The sequence below is a fragment of the Anser anser genome, assembly GCF_964211835.1.
Source record: "Anser anser genome assembly, chromosome: 2".
Classification (NCBI taxonomy): Eukaryota; Metazoa; Chordata; class Aves; order Anseriformes; family Anatidae; genus Anser; species Anser anser.
Genome location: NC_139721.1, coordinates 112689212 through 112709352, shown reverse-complemented (window position 1 = coordinate 112709352; position 20141 = coordinate 112689212). Strand labels below are relative to the sequence as shown.

The 20141-nt window shown below is 40.5% G+C and overlaps 1 protein-coding gene across 1 annotated transcript in view; it reads left to right on the top strand.

The window, feature by feature from the left end:
- LOC310895690 (uncharacterized protein) overlaps nucleotides 1–20141 on the top strand; it is a 242327-nt gene that overhangs the window by 1485 nt on the left and 220701 nt on the right. The gene's annotated exons all lie outside the window — the stretch shown is intronic.

Below are 20141 nucleotides of genomic sequence, written 5' to 3'. Positions count from 1 at the left end.
GTAGTATTAGCATACCCTAGCCCAAGGCAATTAACAAGGCATTAAACTGACAATTATTTGTGAAAAAAAATCCAGAAAATCCAGCGAAGCCATAAATGAACGAGTAACAGGACAGAATATCAGAACAGATTTTCTGTTTGTTTGTCCTGTAAGGACAGCTAACACCTATTTTTACAGGTAGTATCACTGTTAGGATTGAATGCTGCTTCAAGCTAAATCAAGTAGATGTATTCTATTAAAAAATGTAGTTAATCTATGTGAGCTGTCCTCTACTCACAAACATAGCTTTTGATTATTTACATAGTGACAAGGGAGATAATTACAAGATGAAATACATGTGTTAACTGGTACAGTTTTGTTTGCTTACACAGAAGGAATGTGCTCAGCAAACTATGACAAATTAGCATTGTAGCAATAGGGACATTTGCAGTAAAGCTAAAAATGACCCGTTAACTCCAAACTAACAAACTTTAAGATTCACCATTGTTAATCTCAGAAGTTGCTTTTAGTGCACATTTGGATGCAGCCATGGCTGGCTGGGAGGGGAAGGTGGGTTTTAGACATACAACCGTGGCTGCGTTGTGTCAATAAAGGACAATATTGTTTGCTATTGATGGACTTTGAGTTCCCTCCGTTCCTGCCTGCGCTTAGCACCAGCGGTAAACAGGTAGTGGCAGCTGTTGAAGTTGCTAGGTTCACTGCGCTCATCTCTGTTCTCAAGGACAAAGCACACACACACCTGAGCTGGAAGATGGCTGTGTTATAGCTGGACACCACCTGAAACTAATAAATGAAGGAGGGAAAGGGGAGAAGGTATGTCTGCAGAAGGTTTTGGAGGAAGCTACAGATGTTCATTAGGAAGGGTATTAACTCAATCTGAGATTGGAACTGAGCTTGAAGTATAAGTAAATGTGGTTATGAGAGATGTTGAACAGAGCAGTATAAACGTCCCATTTAGCCAATAAATTAGTAACATCAATGTAAAGATTTTTATTTTTTTTTAGAATACTAGCACATGTAAGTCATACCTATGACTCATGATATGAGCTGTTGTTATAGGAGAGAATTTCCAAATCTAAGTTTTTCCTCAGTTTTCAGCTTTCGCAAAACTTAGACTATGTTTATACTGAAGATTTTAGCTGGGAGTGACGTGGAGAGCAAGCTTAATGTCTCTGTCTCTCAAACTGTAGAACTTGTTAACTTGATTTCTTTCCCTTTTGGAGAAGGAAGCTTTCTGTAGCTTCCACTGGTTGTGCTAAAGGTATGTGATGGACAATAGCGAACATTCAGAGGAAAAAGTCCTGTATTGTCAAGAACTTCTGTAGGTGTTGGTTGCCATATAATTTATAGGCTTCTCCCATGCTGAGGGATGAAGTGATCATGACAGCCAGCTTGCTGAACACAGCTTAGTTAACTTCTGGGAGTCTGTGCTGAATAGGAGGAATTACAGCTTCTGGGAAACATGCGTTTCTCTTGTAGCAAAATACTGCAATTGGTATGACGGTCATGTTCACTGAGTAGCAGATGTCTGTCCATATTTGCTTAGCAGCCTTGGCAAGCTTCCAGAGACTGTTCTTCAGTTTCATGTGCTGCAGAAAACCTTGGCCTGAATAATTCTGCAATAGTGACATTATTGGCACATTTGCCTTTCTTTTCCCAGTGTCTGGCTCACTTTCACCTGGAGAACAAGGCCCTGTAATGCTTCCACTTTCTGGAAAAACTTCAGTTAACCTGGGAAGTTTAAAATAAACTTTTGTTTTGTTTGTTTGTTTCTTTTATTTGTCTCTGTTTGTGCAAAATGATGTGATGTTAATTAAAAAAAAAAAAAAAGAGGTCCAGAATAGAGGCCAAATCCTCATTCCACAGAGCTGTTTAAGGAAGGATACCTCCAAGTGTTTATGGGGAATCCAGAGCTTCAAGTCCTGGCCATATCCACCCTCAATTGGTTTCCATGTTTGGCTGCAGCATGACTCTGTGTGCAAGGAATTCCTTGACACCTTTCTCCCTCTCAGATGGCCTTCAGTAATAGATCACGGTAGCTTTATGAGACTTGTCCATGCAGAGCCACAAAGAGCAGCTCAGGTATCTAAAGGTGATCCCGCCCTTCTTCACTGTAAAGGAACAGCAGCAGAGAGGTGGGAGAGCTCCTTCCACTGCAGAAGTGGCTGGTGGGGGCCATGTGGAGCAAGAGCTAATAGCTGTCGTTCTGCCCTTCTGGCTTTGCGTCTCTGCAAGGGGCTGTTGCTGCTGTTTAGATGGTACCTCTAAGTGGGCAGAAATACTGGGGAAGAATGTGGCAAAAAAGGTAGAGGTCAGTTCAGGTCTGTAATGCTTATCTCCTGTTCTTTCTGTGGCCTCTCTGGCAGTTCAAAATAATGAGAAGAGGCTGTGAGGAGAAGGGTGCCAATTTTGCATTCCTTTCTGTTGTCTCTCCCGTGTGACATTAAGAGCAGATACTGCTCTTATGATGTCCTACATCCACACTATTTTCCGATAGCAGAGGACAAACCTGGAGGACAAATTTGCACAAGTACAAACTGAACATGCAGAGCTACCTTGGGAGACATGAATGCCTCTGTGAACGTGTTGGGTTCTTGCCTGCCTTTGTCCTGCCTGAAAAGGGATTGGTGTCCTCTTCCAACTACTTTTGGACCAATGTCTGGTGAGACAGGCTAGTTCTGTGGGGGGTAGCCATTGCCATTCACCCTGCATACTGACTTGAATCAAGGACCCAGAGCAGCTGTCATGCGCTTTTCAGTAGTAGTATGAAACTACCATTTTGATGGTCTGTGTTGATATCTGGATGTATGAAGGGCTCTTCAGAGGGTTTCCGTAGGCCTGCACTATGTTCCACTCCACCAGGTGACATCTTTTGGTTGTTCCTTTTAAATAGTACTTTTAAAACTTCTGATGTGGAGGGTAATTTACAAATTGAAGCATGTTTTTTTTTGTTTGTTTTTTCATATTCTAGACAGATTACTGCCAGCTGCTCCATTCCCCTTTTATCTGAGGTGATTTGGCTATTGATATTGCATAAAAATCTGTGCTTAGCTTCTTGCTTTTCAAATATTGCTGTATTTCCCAGAGCTTTCTTGAAAATGCTCTATCTAGCAAAAATATTCTGCCATCATCTTTTTATATGAGTTTGTCCCTGTTCCCTGAGCTGGTAACAGAAGGGGCTTTCCTGAGAATCCACACCATTTATCTAGGTGCTTTTTTTCTGTTTTACCCTGAAAATATATGGGATAGAAATTGTTAGTTCTCTTTCATTCTTGTTGTTCCTGGTGATTTTGAATATCCTGATACCAGGCAATAGTTTGGAGCTGACTAATCCAAAACATGAGTAGACAAGTGATTAAAGACTAGAAAATAACAGAGAGTTTGTATGATGGGGTGAACATTTGCCTGTGAGGGCAAAGAGGGATAAGAGCCAGGACTTAGAAGTATCTCAATGACCATCTTTACTCAAAAACTTCTTCCATTCATGATGTTTGTGTTTCCGCAGTTCAACATGAAATCTACTTGCTCTTTGACCTAGTTGTTTCCAAATAATCTTTGCAGATGCAGTGTGTTGAGGGGGTTTAGAGGCAAATAGCCTCTGAATTTAGATCCAAATGAATGTCAAAAGTGCCATTTTCCAGAAGTGTCAAGTGTTTGACAGCAAAAGTATGCAGCAGTGAGCAGTTTATTTGCAGCAGCTAGTACTACCACTAGACAGCTGTGTTGTTTTAAAATATGCTGCCTATGAAGATCAGTGACTTGGGTTAATATATAAAATTTGGTTTCTCAAGGGAAGAGTAATTCAAAGAGAAGGGCAGGTGTGGGGAAAGCTATGTAGAATCAGTTTAAGAAATTCTACCTGCTCAGTTTTCTTGAAAGGAGATGTGTAAGATGCATTCAAATACTGAACATCCCCATCAAGAGCAGACTTAGGAGAGTGCTCAGCTCCTAGTGAGACAGCTACTTAGATGGTTGAGTTTTCAGGTGTGCTGAAGCGTGGCTGCCACGTGTGGGATTTACTGTGGTTGAACGAGTTAGGCCACATCAGATGAGTTTCTGTCTCTGCTGTGTTCCTACCTCCTGTGCATAAGAGGTAAAACGTGTGAACCAAAGCTTCTTTCAGTTACACTTTTATGTCTGTCTTTTCTGTTTGCATATGTCAGGTTTCTAATGATGCTCAGCATGTCATACTCTGCATTCTTTTGTGTTTTGGTGCCCACATAGAAATGGCAGTGTCTGAAAACTTGACCTCTACTATAAGTGTTGAGAGTCATGAGGGTAACATTACTAACCACTGTCAAAATGTCTTGGAGTCTTAGTATTTTATCTGTCTGATTGCTATTCCAGAAGTCATTATGCTGTTTCCTATCAGCTTTTGATAAAGTGCATGACATTTATAATGCAGTCATTGTAAATTGATAATGTAATTACTCTGTGGTTGGTCTCTCATATAACTTTATGCATAATCTGAATGTTAACACAGCAAAGTGATGGTACTACACAGTCTAAACAATGTTAGTGGACTTTTAAAAGGCATATTGTTATTATAAGGCCTAAGATGGGACGGATAGCATTGCAATATTGTTATTGTCCTTGTATACTGACAGTCACTGTGAGTAACTGTTAATCAGATGGGAATTGCATTGTGTGAAAGATAATGCACAAACTTCTGTGCAAAGGTACCTTATCATTCAAATAATTGTTTATTGTCTAAACCAGTGTAATCACCATAGCTGTAATACCACTACATCAAGTAGTCACTGTATTAAGTGCCAATTGTTAGTCTGTCATTGTCTATTAGTCTATATATCTTCAGAAAACACTGCTAGATTTTAACAATGAAAGTCTCTCTCCAAACAGTTGTTTCTCTGAAAGAAGTGAGGAGGAACAGATTAACAGTCTCAGCTCTTGTAACCAGCTATATAATTACTTTAAAGAGAACACATCAAATTGCAGCCCAAAGACAGTGCCTATGCTCTTACAAGACTCTCTGGAACTTTTGACCTCTATTTATAAGAAAAAGCCCCAAACCATCAGCTGAGGAGAGCACACACTGATTATTTGCATGATTTATAGACGTTATGACAAAATAAACATGTCAAATGTGTCCAAGGTGTTTGAACAAAGACATGAGAGAAATGTTATTTTCTTTTTAGTCAGCTCAGTAAGAATTGTGTTCTGCCTTTGACTTTGGTGAATTTTGGAGAGCATGGGACCAGTGGGTGTACAGGCAGGCACCATCAAGAGAGCAGAATGCAAGCTGTTATTTCTGGGTTAAAAAATAACTGACATTCTGTTGTGGCATTTTCTACCTTAATTAACCAATGATGCTCAAAAGCAAACAGGCAACAATCACAAGCAGCCCAGTTCCACTCTTGTAACATGAAAGTGGAAGGAATAATATGTGTTCTTTGATTTATAAAATAGCAAGGGTACTGTGTGAATATTGTCCTTTTGACATTACCTCCCAGTTGCCCATAGGACACTTAAAACACTGCTGCCTTTGCAAAGATGTCCCAAAGACAAATAGGTTGATGTAAATCTTCTTCTTGTGCCTATAGAGTTTTAAAAGACTTTTGATTGTAAAACCATATTTTACAGGGATTGTGGTGTTCTGCACTTGGTAGAGGTAATTGAGTGTAGACCCTTTTCTAAAGTTGCTTTTTGCATTGCCACACACACACAAAGTTTTTTGTTGCTCCCCAGAGATGATTTACCTGCACTTAGCTAATAGTCTTTTCACTTAGCATAACAATCACAGATTCACAGAATGGTTGTGGTTGGAAGGGACCTTTGGAGGTTATCTTGTCCAACTCCTCTGCTCAAGCAGGGACACGTAAAGCAGGTTGCCCAGGACCATGTCCAGATGGCTTTTAAAGATCTCCAAGGAGGAAGACTCCACAGCCATACTGGACAACCTGTGCCAGTGCTCAGTTATCCTCACAGCAAAGATGTGTTTACTGATGTTCAGATGGAACATTCTGTGTTCCAGTTTGTGTCCATTGCTTCTTGTCCTGGCACTAAGCACCACTGAAAACAGCAAGGCTCTCATCTTTGCACCTGCCCTTCATGTTTTTGTACATTGATGAGGACCCCCTGATTCGCCTCTTTAGGCTGAACAGCCCCAACTCTCTTAGCCTTTCCTCAAATGAGAGGTGCTCTGGTCCATCATCTGGGTGGCCCTTATTACTTGTATATTTAAATGCAGTAGGAAAACTGTTGTGTGAAGACTTCATGAGAAAGCAGCATATGTGTTCCCTAACAAAATCTGTTTCACATTCTCCTCCCTGCTGTTCACTTGCTTGCTATTCACAGAATGGTTTGGGTTGAAAGACACCCTGAAGGATAATCTAGTTCCAACCCCCCTGCCATGGACAGGGACACCTCCCATTAGACCAGGTTGCTCAAAGCCCCATCCAACCTGGCCTTAAATACTTCCAGGGATGGGGCATCCACAGCTCCTCTGCGCAACCTGCTCCAGTGTCTCACCACCCTCACAGTAAAGATTTTCTTCCTTATATCTAATTTAAATCTACCCTCTTTTAGTTTAAAGCCATTACCCTGTTACCAAAGTATCTCAGATAAAACCCTTAATATCAATGTAATGTTAAGAAGCAGACATTCTTTATTAAGGTGTCGAATGCATGCGGGATCGTTCCACTGATCATGCATGCCAGTTCAGTGACGCAGGTAGGTTATATTAATGTTACTTGATACATATTAATTGTTTATTCTTGGAGTTATTACACATATTCATTACTTTCCCCAAAAGTATTTACATAGGCTCCTCCTGGTTGTGAATGCACCACAGCCCTGGGCAAGGGTCTCCAAAGGTCTTTAAAGACCCCTGGGGGTCACAATCAAGTCTTTGCTGCTCCTCCTTGTCCCGTGGAGGTGTGCACAGTCTCATCTTTCTTCTCAAGATTCTCCATTGTGCTGTTTCAGCAGATAAGAATAAAGAAGCAGTCTGTTTCATGCAGGCAGTTCCATATATTCCCATTGCAAAGCTTCTGATATTTTATGCTTAGGCAGGTGCTTTAGAGTTAAGTCAGCATCGCACAATTGTTCAGCTTTGAGCTCAAATATTTACAGTTATGATGAAGAGTCTGTTAGTGGTAACAACCCCTTGTCCTATCCCTACACTCCCTGACAAAGAGTCTCTCTCCAGCTTTCCTGTAGGCCCCCTTTAGGCACTGAAAGGTGGCAATAAAATCTCCCCGGAGCCTTCTCTTCTCCAGGCTGAACAACCCCAACTCCCTCAGCCTGTCAAAATAGGACAGGTGCTCCAGCCCATCGATCATACTCATGGCCCACCTCTGGACTTGCTCCAACAGGTCCGTGTCCTTCTTAGGTTGTAGGCCTCAGGGCTGAATGTAGCACTCCAGATGGTGTCTCACAAGAGCAAAGCAGAGGGGGAGAATCACCTCCCTTGACCTGTTGGCCACACTTCTTTTGATGCAGCCCAGGATATGTTTGGCTTTTTGGGCTGCAAGTGCGCATTGACACAAGTGCTCTCAATCCATTTTCCACCCAGCCTATATTTGTGCTTGGGATTGCCCCAACCCAAGTGCAGGACCTTGCTCTTGGCCTTGTTTGAACCTGATGAGGTTTGCACAGGCCCACCTCTCAAGCCTGTCCAGGTCCCTCTTGATGGCATCCCTTCTCTCCAGCATGTTGCCCTCAACACACAACTTGGTGTCACCTGCAAACTTGCTGAAGGGGCACTAAATCCCACTGTCCATGTCACCAACAAAGCTGTGAAATAATGCCAGTCCCAATACTGACCCCTGAGGAACACCACTCGTTACTGATCTCCACATGGACATTGAGATGTTGACCACAATTCTTTGAGTGTGACCATCCAGCCAATTCCTTATCCACCAAGTTGTTCAACTGTCAAATCCATGTATCTCCAATTTGGAGCTATTGTATGCCATTATATTCCAGCAACCCACAGGACTGAAAGAAGAGTAATTCCTCTGAAGTCAGAGATCAGGTAAGAGTACTGGGCAGCCCCGTGGCCCTGTATCCACCTGTTTCTGATGGTGGCCAATAGCAAGCACGTGCAAAAATTATAATAGGTAAATCATATAAGTTACTCTAGCCTCCTAGCTTCTGGAAGTTTGCACCCTAGGGCCTTCTGGACTAGAGGAAGCCATAGCCACCCTTTCATATTTAATAGCCATTAAAGAACTTTTGCTTGTGAACTTATGAATCTTATTGCTGTTTGAATCCATTTATACTTTTGGCAACTGCAGGAATAGGTTGTGGCCTTAAATCAGTGTGAAAGGGACTCACATTCCAGCTATCTCTGAAGAATGAGTTTTTAACTGGGAAGTATGTCACTTTTTATTTCTATGCCTTATAGATAATAGCATGCTCAGAACAGGTACTTGCTCTGGATATTTTTTGAAGTTAAAACTGAAAGCCAAGGCTCAGATCTTCAAATCTGCTTTGAGATCTTATTCAAGCAACATTATCTTACTGATTTTGAAGGGAACTAAGCACTGAAGAACCAGTGAGATACAGTTAACTAAACAGTACAGTTCAGTATTTATTTAAATCTGAGGATTTTAATATGTGTGGTAAAATAAAATACATTACAGGACATTAATGTCCCAACTATCTTTTGCTTGGTGATAAGATGATCATGATGGCACTGGCATGGTTCAGTGGATACTGATAGCTTAGAACTCTAATTGGGTCACCAAATATGCCTTTTTAGTTAGCTAGTTTTAGGGGTTTTGAATCCAATCCAAATGCTCTACAGAAGTGGAAAGACTAACATCTTCTATTCATGACTGATATGCCTGGCATTCAAAGAAAAATCTTTAATTCTGTTTGCTTATGGTATCAATTTCAAGGCTGAAAGATACCATTACAGTTTTCTGTTCGATATCTTTCATAACAAAGAGCAATAATTCTGTTTTCTAAATCTTTCATCAACTTTTGGAATAATTTTTATCTATTACATAAATGAACACACAATTTTATTTTGACAGACTGTAAATCCACTGAAAAAAAATGAGGTTTTGTAGGGGTGGGAAGAGGAGCTATTTTTTATTGTGTTCAGTGGAGGAAGAACTGAAAAATGGAAGGAGAAAGGAAAAATTTTGAAAAACGTTTTAATAAAACACTTTATTCAAAATGGAGTATTTCAGGTCTAGTTTTGAAATGCCAAAATGGTTCTATTCTGAAAGTTAGTCCTTTGACTCTTTCATTTAATATAGTGGTTTTGTTTTGTTTAAAAAATGGACCAGGATAGAGAGAGAAAAGGAGGTGTGACAAAGAAAAGAGAAAAAAAAAAGAAAGAATACTCCCAGAATGAAGCAAAACCTCTCATCTAGTGCCAGTTCAAAATAAATGTTTATGGTTTGGCAACCAAACCAATCATCCCTTTGTTCTTCCAGGTCTAGCAGTGGTAATGACTTTCTTGGTTACTTATTCTAATGGTTAAATGGCTTTTCTTTTGTAGTGGTACATCTTGGTCATTATCTGTTTAATGACATTGAACTATGTCATTAGACTATGGCTTTTGTAGGGTAGGCTTTTTAGTTGATTTGTAACACCTTCACTGCTGTAATCAACACTGGCTATTGTAGTAGAGGCAACCTCTGATAGCTAATGAATGTAATCTAAGAGAAAATAAGGTGTTGTGATAATGGAGTTCAAAGCTAATGCAAGTGCTAATGCAGACTAGAAATAAGGAACATTATTCTAACTGTAAGGTTAAGTAATTGTTTTAACAATGTGGCTAGGACTATATGAGATTCTTCCTCATTCTATTTCTTTATCAAGACTGGCTGTCTTTTTGGAAAATGCCTCAATCCAGGAAATAATAGGTTTCATTCAGAAATTGTCAGAAATCTTATAGTTTGAGTTATGCAGAAGATAACAGACTTGTGTGCTTTTCAGGATTGTCTTAAAAGACAGTAATATGTCTTATTATTTATTGGGCAATGGGGTAGCCCTTTTGAAGTTGATGAGAAAATTGTCTATGATTTCAATAGAGTTCATATTTTACCACTGGCTCAGCAGTAGGTATTTCCTCAGTTTAAGTGTCTGTGTGGAATAAAATCTGAGTTTCTTTTAGTCTGAAACTTAATTGCATGAGTGGGGTTGATCAAAGTGCTTTGCTAAGATGTTTGACTTCCTTCATGGCTGTGGCAACAATGGCATTCAAATGCAATTTCAGTGCAGTTACATGGAATAATTTTCTTGTAGCACTCTGAGTCTCAGATTTCTTCAGGCCTGATGCCAGGGGCACTTTCAAATGCCTCTAGTACCTGCTGTACTGAGCCAGGTTACCCTATTTAGAATTACTACACACAGATGAAGAGCTGCAAGTTCTTCTAGGCTTTCTTTAGCAGAGAGGTTAGCTAGTTTCTTCAGATATTTTACGTTATTCAGAGTTTTTTTTTTTTTTTTAAATTAAGCTCATGCTAAATAATGAATTAGCATTTCAAAATAAGGCTATTTAATTTCTTCATGATAAATCACGAAGGAAGAATTGGCTCAACAGAAAAGCCAATTAAAATCTGCTGCTGTGTTGGCTCAAGGGCCTCCTGAATGCATGATTAACACTGTTGTGTCCTGGTAAGGTCAGTACAAAGGTTGTAGAGCTGTAAAGTGATGAGTGTGAAATAATGCTAGTAGTAAACATTTCTGTTTTTCTGCCCTACTCTATCCCCCTACTCCTTTGGAGTGTGTTATAGTTAGTAAGTAGTTTCGCAAGCCTCAGCTTAAATTGCATACCACAAAATAGAAGTACAGTTAGTTTTAAAAATAAGCTTTGTCCCTGGGAGAGCCACCTGATCTAGTTTGCATTGGAAGGAAAAAAGTTCATTCACTAGTTGTGTGTCAGCTATAATTTCATGTGCTTTTATATTGAGTGCATGCATTTGACAATGGTATCCCTTGAGAGGTAATGCTTGCATTGTAAGCTGACGATTATATACATATACTCATAGCTCCGAATAAAAAATTCTTCGGAAGTGCCAGAGGAGAGAACTGGGTGTTGCCAGCATCTTTAATGATTACTGCTGTCTCCATCTGCTCCTGCTCAGTTTTCCTCTCTTGAGATTCAGTTTGTTTTGACTCTTGTTCCCCTTGTATACTAACTAAATTCGTGCTGTCCTCATCTTGATATAGATAGGCCAGCAAGGAACTCACTGTTATGTGTGTCTGTTTGCTTTAGTAATGTATAGGCATTCTTCTATTATGTTGTTTTGTTTTGTTTTGTTTTTTCATGTTTCTTTGTGATCCTGATCTTGGAACTTATAAAGTAAATTAGGAAAATCTCTACTGGAATCCAAGACAAACTTGTTTTTGCTATCAGATGTTTAATTGGACCAGATATTTTATAAACTCCAGGTGTCTTCTTTCTCTAGAACATACTAGCCTTTGGTTTGCATCTCTTTATCTGATGAGGCTTAAATGAAGTGGGTGCTGAAGACTGAAAAAAGAGCACATTGTTCTTGACTTTTGGTCTGATGATTGTTCCGATTGCTTTGTTTATGAAGGTCATTTCTTTGAGGTAGCGGTTCCTTGTACCTACTGTTTTTTCTTCTTGGAACATCCAGAGCCCTAGGAGGCACTGAGGTAACCTAATGTACTTCCCAAGAAGGAATAGACCTTACCAACAACATATTCATATCTCATAGTAGACAATTAGCTCAATGAGTAACTCTGGATAACATACTCAGAGACTTGGGAGTGCAAAATGGAAAAAAAAAATACAGTGAAGTGGTCTTATTTTTTAGCCTGTTAGGTATCTTGGCACACGTTCTTCAAAAATCCATTCCATCCTTCTGCATTGCAATCATTTGTCATGTATGTTTAGCATCTGATATATTTTGAGTGAGTGACTGGAAATGATGAGAGGTGATGATGGAAATAGGGCTAAAGTGTCTTGACATTTGGTGAAGATTTCCAGACCCATGGATTTGGAGACCTGAATCAACCTATAATTTGCTAAATTATCTGGTTGTTTGCCTTTATATACCGTAGTGATTTCTCATTGCATATTAGCAACTGTACATTTTTATGGAAAGCCACAGACTATATCCTTAAGGAATAAGAAACAATATCCTATATTGAAGGCTCAGGTACTTTAGAAACGGATGGAAATTTCTGTAGATTTTCACGTTCTTGGACCAGACAATGAGTTTTAAGGAATGGAATATATCTGACAGCTTCATCAAGATTATCTGAGGTGGTGGTTATTGTAGATGGCATGATTTATGCTTAACATTATGTAGGCTTACTCTGTTCCTAAAATCATGTACTCTTCTGCTTAGTACATAAATATTACAGAAAAATTAATAAACTACGCTTCTGTTCAAACCTGTTGCGGTATTCTAGTGAGACACAGTAGTTTAAAAAGTATTTACAGTGCCCTTGGAAACGAATTTCATCTTATATTATGACTTACACAACTTTTCTGGTACTGATGTTCAAGAAGCATTTCTACAATCATTGCTTTAAGGTCTGGAAGTTATGAGAGAAAAAGGAATTTTGATCCCAGAATCTTTGTTGTTAGCTCTTATAATCATCATAGTATCTTATCATTATTATTATTATTATTTTTCATGGACATTTTAGCAGGAAGGACTCCAAAAGTACTTATTTACATCCTGTTCCTCTATGGACTAAATTGATACAGCTCTGCTTGAAGTTGATAGAACTGTGATGAATTTGCTCTTCTTGAACTATGTCCATAAAGCCAGAAATTCTCTGACACGTGATTTGTACTGCAATACTTTTCATCTTACATAGAGGTTGGTGTTTTAAGGTGACTGGGTTTTATGAATACTTGTGAAGCATAAGGTGGCAAGCTAGGGACAAGCTGTTTGACTGTTATGGGACTGTTATGTTTCACAACACTGAAATATAGCCAACAATTAGAATAGACCTGTAGTCTAACAAAATTTGCTGCACTCATTGTTGATACTGAGCACCGTATGTAATATTAAGTATTGTGTGTCTGCAGTGCCTTTCCAAGAGATCTTTGCTAGCTAAAGCTCAAAATGATCCAGAGGAGATGCTTTTAGTAGAGACCTATCTAAATCTGGTTGGAGTCTAACAATATAATAAGGCAGATAGCTGCCTATTTGGTCACTGTTTGTCCCTGTTCCAACTGGATACTGCATGTCAACCATGTCAGAAAATTGGCCGAATAACTGTTGTGGAGGTCATCTCCTCAAGTGGTTAATTGGTACCGCTAGGTACTTTTCTGGATGGTGCTGATTCCAAGAAAAATACTCTGACACCAGCAGGTATTATAATGTCACTTATCTTTTGGACAGTGAGCTGGTGATGAAAGTGGGAAGCTGTTTGCCATCACTAAGTGTGTACTCTCCAACTGATCTAGATGGAGAGCTAGGACTTCCCATTTAGACTTCAATCCCACATACTACAGGATTTCCAGTCCTGGAAGAGCCCTTCCCCTCACCATCTTATCATGGTGGTTGTGTCCTGTAACCTCCTTTTTATTCTCCACAGTATTATGCCTCTCTTCTGGTGCAAAGAATCCTCTTCCTCCTACTCTTTGTGGAGAGAAAAATGCCTTTGCCAGGAACTGTGGAGCCGGACTGTAACCCTGTGGAGCTGGACTGTAGCCTGTTTCTTCAGCCTTCTGTGGGAATGTAGAAGAGTTGTAGCACTGGTATACTGCCCATTGCTAACAGATGCTCAGCTGAAAATTTCTCAAATATTTTTTATCAGGCAAAATACTGTTTTCTCTTGCTCATTGCTGGAATAGTTCAGGGATCTTTAAAGCATGGCTGACAATAGGCAGTGCTGTCTGGCTGGCTGGGCTCATCACAAGCAATATAATGTTGTGATCCGCATGACGGAAAATTCCTGATCATATTTTCTTCTTCTTGCTGTGTTCTCTTGCATAAGAAGCTATATTTGGAATCTGCCTTCCTTATCTGCTGACTCATCTGTGTCAAAAATAAAAAGAATGTTAGTCTTTTTTTTTTTTTTAAACCAAGGAGGAAACAGTTATCATTCTTACAATATGTGGACTTTCTTGAAAATGGAATCAATTGTCTCTGTAACTCAGTACTTTTATAAAGTATATGTATATCAGTAAATGAAACAGGCCAGGTCCTTCACTGTGGTCTTGGGGGTGATTTGGCTTGGCATGACTTCATCCATAGGGCTGCATGACTGTTTGTTCCCAGTTCCTCCACCATCCATGCTGCATATAAGAAACATGCTTTGTCCTGTGTTCTTGCCTGTAACCATGTCCTGACATTGTCTGGCACAGTGCTAGGTGGCATGGGCCAAAACCGTGTCAGGCAGTGTGCCAACAAGCAGTGTCATGAGATAGCCAGGACACAGGTATGAGTACTAGTTTGCTAGCGTAGATATGGTGGCAAGGGACAGTAATAAAATTCCATCATCCCTGGAGGTATTCAAAAGATGTGCTTAGAGACATGGTTTAGTGGTAGACTTAGCAATGCTAAGTTAATGGTTGGACATGATGATCTTAAAGGTCTTTTCTAACCTAAATGATTCTATGATTCTGAAGATTCTGCCTGAATCCTGGAAGTTTTGGGGCTCTAAATTATCTGGCCCAGGATGCTGTGAAGTTATAATTACATTAAGAGCAAACTGGATTACTACAGAGAGGTCTTGTATTAGGCATTAACAGTTTTTTTTCTCAGGTGGTAAGGTCACAACTCAGCATTTCTCATTGCTTTCCTCTGTCTTTGGTCTCTTTTCTTGGATTCAGCCCTCTTGAATTTTCAGTACTGTGGACAAATACATTTGTAAGCAGTACTCATTTATAAATCTTAATGACATAGTGAATTTTGGATTCTTTTGAAAATATGTATGCTCTTAACTGTTTCTGCCCTGGACACACAAGGATAGTATGTATGTGTTCTGGACTCTCCTATTCATGTTTTGCTGTGCTTGGACATTACTGCAGATCTCACCTAGGCTGACATGGGAGATCTTTTTTTTCAATTGGTTCAAGAGATATCTGGTAGCTAAGTTTTGTGGTGCTCATATATCAGGAGAAATGTGTAGTCATGGTCACACAGAATCTAGTTTCAGAGCTCTGTAGCAGGTGCCCATGAACCTCAGTAAAAATACAATGGCTGAAACTGAGCTTAATCAGGATTAAGACTGACTTCAGTACATCTGTGTGAATTGCAGTCACATTTTGGGACTGCACCAGGGCATCTGCCCTTGAATAACTCTTTGATGTTTTTACAATAGTATAATGCTAGATTTTTATTTTTATTTTTATTTTTTTTTAAAGGCAGGGCTAAAGCAAATTACTTCAAATTGGTATGTGTTCATTCTGGGATGTTTAAAGAGTGAGCCAAAGCAGTTCTGGTACCATTAGCAGCTACTTTGTAAGGACTGTTACAGGATGGGTGTCACCTCAGAACACGGAAAGGGTAAATGTGAGGCACGATTTTTAAAGTTATTGAAGAAAACTGGAGGAAAAGTAGAAAAACCTGGAAGAGAGCTAAAGGTGACTACAGACTCAACTAATCATCAATATGATGCTTTTGCATGAGGGAGATACCATTCTGGTTTCTAAACAGGACAGATGTATATAAGGTAATGTTCCTCCTGCAGCAGTGGGGAATTGCTGAATTCTTGTATTTAGTTTTGAAACTTTCCAGAAAGAGTGTCAGAAGTAGTAAAACTAAGAGCTTTGAGAAATATGCCCTTTAAAGGAGGTATGAAGGAGGAATTGTGTTCTGTTTTTTTTTTGTTGTTTTTTTTTTTGTTTAAAGTAGCAACTGAAGTTGGTGCATAAGATTTCAAGAGTGCTATGGAAATGGGATTATCAGATGCCCACTAATGCTGCATAGAACAAGACATACTGTGCAGCAAGAAGAGTTTTAGTCTTGATAATAGAGACTCTTTCCTCACTGTGAAGTCAGCTGTACAGTTAAATATAGGTGTTCTTAAAATTACCATCCCAAAGAAGTTCCTTAAGATAAACCACCTCTGTCAGGTTTTATTCTATAATTAGTCCTGTCCTACATTTTATATGACTAACTCCCACAGGAACCAATGGGAGAAAAGTGTGCTTGAAAATCCCCTATGTTACACATCGAGGTGCTGATCTGTGAAAGCCCCTACATGATAGTGGGATTTAAATACCTAAAATACCCTTGAGAAATCTGAGTATGAGTCCTTCCAAGGTTTTAAAATGATGACTGAAGAGATGTGAATTTGAGCATAAATTGTTCCTATATTTTCTAAAAATGGGATTCATAAGGTGTTGAATCTCTCTCTCAAAGTGCTCTAGCCCCTTGAGATCTGTCTCCTCAGACACTTTCCTTTCTGTGACATGGTTGCCTGAACATGTCTGATATCTCAGCTTATGCTCGTATATTGGACTGAAAACTGCAGATAAGCTATGGCATGTATAAAAGTGGACATCCATTGATTCTTGCACTTAAAAGGTGCCTTCTGGAAATGTTTTCTCATGTGCTTCTTGTAATGGATTTTAGCAGATCTGGCAAGGGCACTGCAACTGCTGATCAAACTGTTGTTTTTGGAAATTCCCAAAGGAACAGTTCAGTTGGAAGAGACCTACAAAGATTGAGTCCAACTGCCTGACCACTTCAGGGCTAACCAAAAGTTAAAGCATATTATTGAGGACATTGTTCAAATACTTCTTGAACACCGTATGGCATGGGGCATCAACCGTCTTGCTAGGAAGCCTGTTCCAGGGTTTGACCACCTGCACAGTAAATACATTTTTCCTAATGTCCAGTCTGAACCTCCTCTGGCACAGCTTTGTGCCATTCCCATGCATTCTGTCACTGGTTACCAGGGAGAAGAGTCCAGCACCTCCCTCTCCACTTTCCCTCCTCATGAAGGTGTAGAGAGCAGTGAGGCCGCCTCTCAGCCTCCTTTTCTCCAGACCAGACAACCCAAGTGTCCTCAGCCTCTCCTCATAAGACATGCCTTCCAGTCCTGTCACCAACTTTGTTGCCTTCCTCTGGATGCCTTTCAGGACCTTAACAACCTTTTTGTTTTGTAGAGCCCAGAACTGCACAAAGTATTCAAAGTGAGGCTGCAGCAGTGCTAAATATAGTGGGGGAATCACCTCTTTTGACTGTCTGGATGTGCTGTGTTTAATGCAACCCAAAATACAATTTGCCCTGTTCACTGCCAAAGCACATTGCTGGCTGATGTCGAAACTACTGTTGACCAGCACCTCCTATCCCTTTCTGCCGAGCTGCTCTCTAGCCATTCACCTCCCAGTCTGTACCTGTGTCTGGCATTCCGCCCCAGGTACAGACTGGCATTTGTTCTTGTTAAACTTTATGTCATTGCTACTCCCAGTGCTCCAATCTATCTAGCTGCCTCTGTAAGGCCACCTGTCCCTCAAGAGAGTCAACAGCACCTCCCAGTTTACTATCATCAGAAACTTTCTAAGGATGCATTCCCCTCCTGCATCCAGATAAACCACATGCAGTTTGCTAGGAGATGGTCAGCCTGTTCTGCTGGTTAGTAAGCTTTCAGAAACTTTGTTCCTGCAGTGAGATCATGTGTCTCTTCCCTTCTCAATTCTCTCGAGTAGATTGATACTCAAGCATGTTAATACTTAAAATTGATATTGTGACCTTTTGCTTCTTTTTTTTCCCCCTCCTTTGCCTCATTAACAACTATACTCAACATCATGATTGTCCTAGTACCACATACTCTTCATTTCAGTACGTGTCTTGTAATTTTGTTAGAGCAAAGAAATAGCTAGCTGTGTTTGTTTAAATCCCTACCCTAGTGCGGTGTTTTTCTCTCTCTTGCTCTCATCAAGTTCAGTGAGTGCTGCTCAGTTCCCTTTTGTTAAAGGTAATAACGGGCTTTCTTTATTCTGCATGCAACTTGCTCAGCAGTTCTATATAACGTTTGTCAACCATTCCTGCCACTCTGCATCAGAAGATTATGTATTTCCAGTACAGAATGAATAGTTTCCAGTTCTGCAAACAGCTTGATGTGGGGAAAGGACTTGGGAGGAATCTTAAGCTACCAAGGAGGCTCCTCTCCCCTCTCTGCCCTCTCTTCTTCACACACATGATAAAGTTTGAACTCAATTCCTTCCTTGTACTGATTTCTTATAAGTAAATATTCAGTTTGGGAGTAGGATTGATTTTGAGCTCAGAAGCCTCTAGTGTAAGAAATGAAGTTGCACGAAGCTTCACTGTGTAGTGAGGTGTTTGGTGCCCACTGGACCTGGAGAATGCTGGATGATGACCTGATACCACTCCATGACATTTTGCACCTGAGTGCATGTGAAGGAGGTAGTTGTGCCTCACTTTGGTCCTTATCTGTGAGACATCTAGAACAACGTAAGTGAAATTTGGAATCAGGTCTTGAACAAATCCACTGACAGAAGGCTGCCTTTCAAAGGTCCCTTCCAAAGCTATGCTTGCTTATCTGCTTTATATGCAATAAGCAACTGGATTTCCATTTCTCCAGTAGGTGACAGAGGAATGACAGGCATTCAAATCCATAGAAGTGGATACAAAACTATGCCTCTATTTAAATTTAAAGATTGGCACCAGAGTCTGGCAGTGCATTGCTCTGATTGCTGTGATGACAACTTTAAGAGATTAGCTTTAAAAGAGAAGTGGGAACATAGTTTTCCTCAGCAAAGTAAATGAAAGGCACTGCCTTTGTGGGTGTTCTACAACTAAACTGCATTTGGAATAAGAGAGACCAAAAATCAAGTGATGGATGTTGTTGTGATGATAGTAAATGCTACAAATACTTCAGGTCAGAATGCTGTTCCAAAGGCCATGGAAATAGTAGACAGAGCTTAGTCTGAACTGCTTTGTGTCTGGGTGTAAGCTTTCTCGTTCATACAATGATTCTGTCACTCTGTAGCGTAAGCCATGCTGTCTCCTTCCCTGGCAGTTTGCAGCATTGTTCAGCTCAATTTTTAAGAAGTGTGCATGCCCTCCATCAAAGTAATTCATGCTGGTAGCTTCTTTCATGATTCATCAGTCTTACATGTACCTGATTCAGGCTCAACCTCTGACTTTCTATCAAAGGTTGCTTTTAATGTCAGAAAAAAGAAAGGTGTTAACTTGGAATTTCATGTTTCAAAAGTCAGATGGGCAGATGCTCCTGCTGCATACACTGGAAAGAAAATTAAGGAGGTAACCAGCATTAATTATTCATGTGATAGCTGCTTCCTAATTTCAGTGTTAAATAGGCAGATTTCTAAAGTTGTAAACATACATGCAACCTAAAGCTGTGGAAAGGGCTGCAAACTCTTGCAGGCTACACACACATATAACCTGAAATGTACTTTGTTTGCATAAACTAACGCTTAGCATTTTTTACCAGCTGGACTTTGATTCTATGTAGGTTCAATGTTTGTCTTTATATTTGTTTGTTTTAGGAGTTGTGTTCTCAACTGCTTTTGAGAAGGAATATCAAGAAGGAATTTCCCATAATCACAGTCTCATTCCAAGGATGTTTGTGGTGGTTTCACCCTGATGGGCAGCTGAACTCCACCAAAACTGTTCCCTCACTCCCCCTCCTCAAAGGAAGAGGAGGAGAAAATACAATAAAAAAGGGCTCACGGGTGGGGATAAGGACAGGTAGGTTGCTCACCAGTTACCATCATGGGCAAACCAGACTCAGCATAAGGGAGATTAATATAATTTATTGCCTATTACTAACAGACTAGAGCAGTGAGAAACTAAAAGCAAACTAAAAACACCTTTCCCCTGACATCTACCCTCTTCTATCTCTTCCCCCCTGAGTGGCACAGGGAAACAGGGAAATGGCGGTTTGCAGTCAGTCCATAACCCTTTGCTGTTGCAGCTCCTCTGTGGTCACTCTCCTCCCCTTCTGCAGTGTGGGGTTCCTCCCATGGGACGCCATCCTTCCCAAACTGATCCTGTGTGGGCTTCTTCAAGAACTGCTCCATGATGGTTCTGTACCACGGGGTCCATCCCCCAGGAGCAAACTGCTCCAGCACGGGTCCCCCACGGGCGGCAGCTCCCCCCAGACCCCCTGCTCCTGCGTGGGCTCCTCTCCACGGGCTGCAGCTCCGGCCCGGGGCCTGCTCCTGCGGGGGCTCTCCATGGGCCGCAGCCTCCTCCAGGCCACATCCACCTGCTCCACCGGGGGCTCCTCCACGG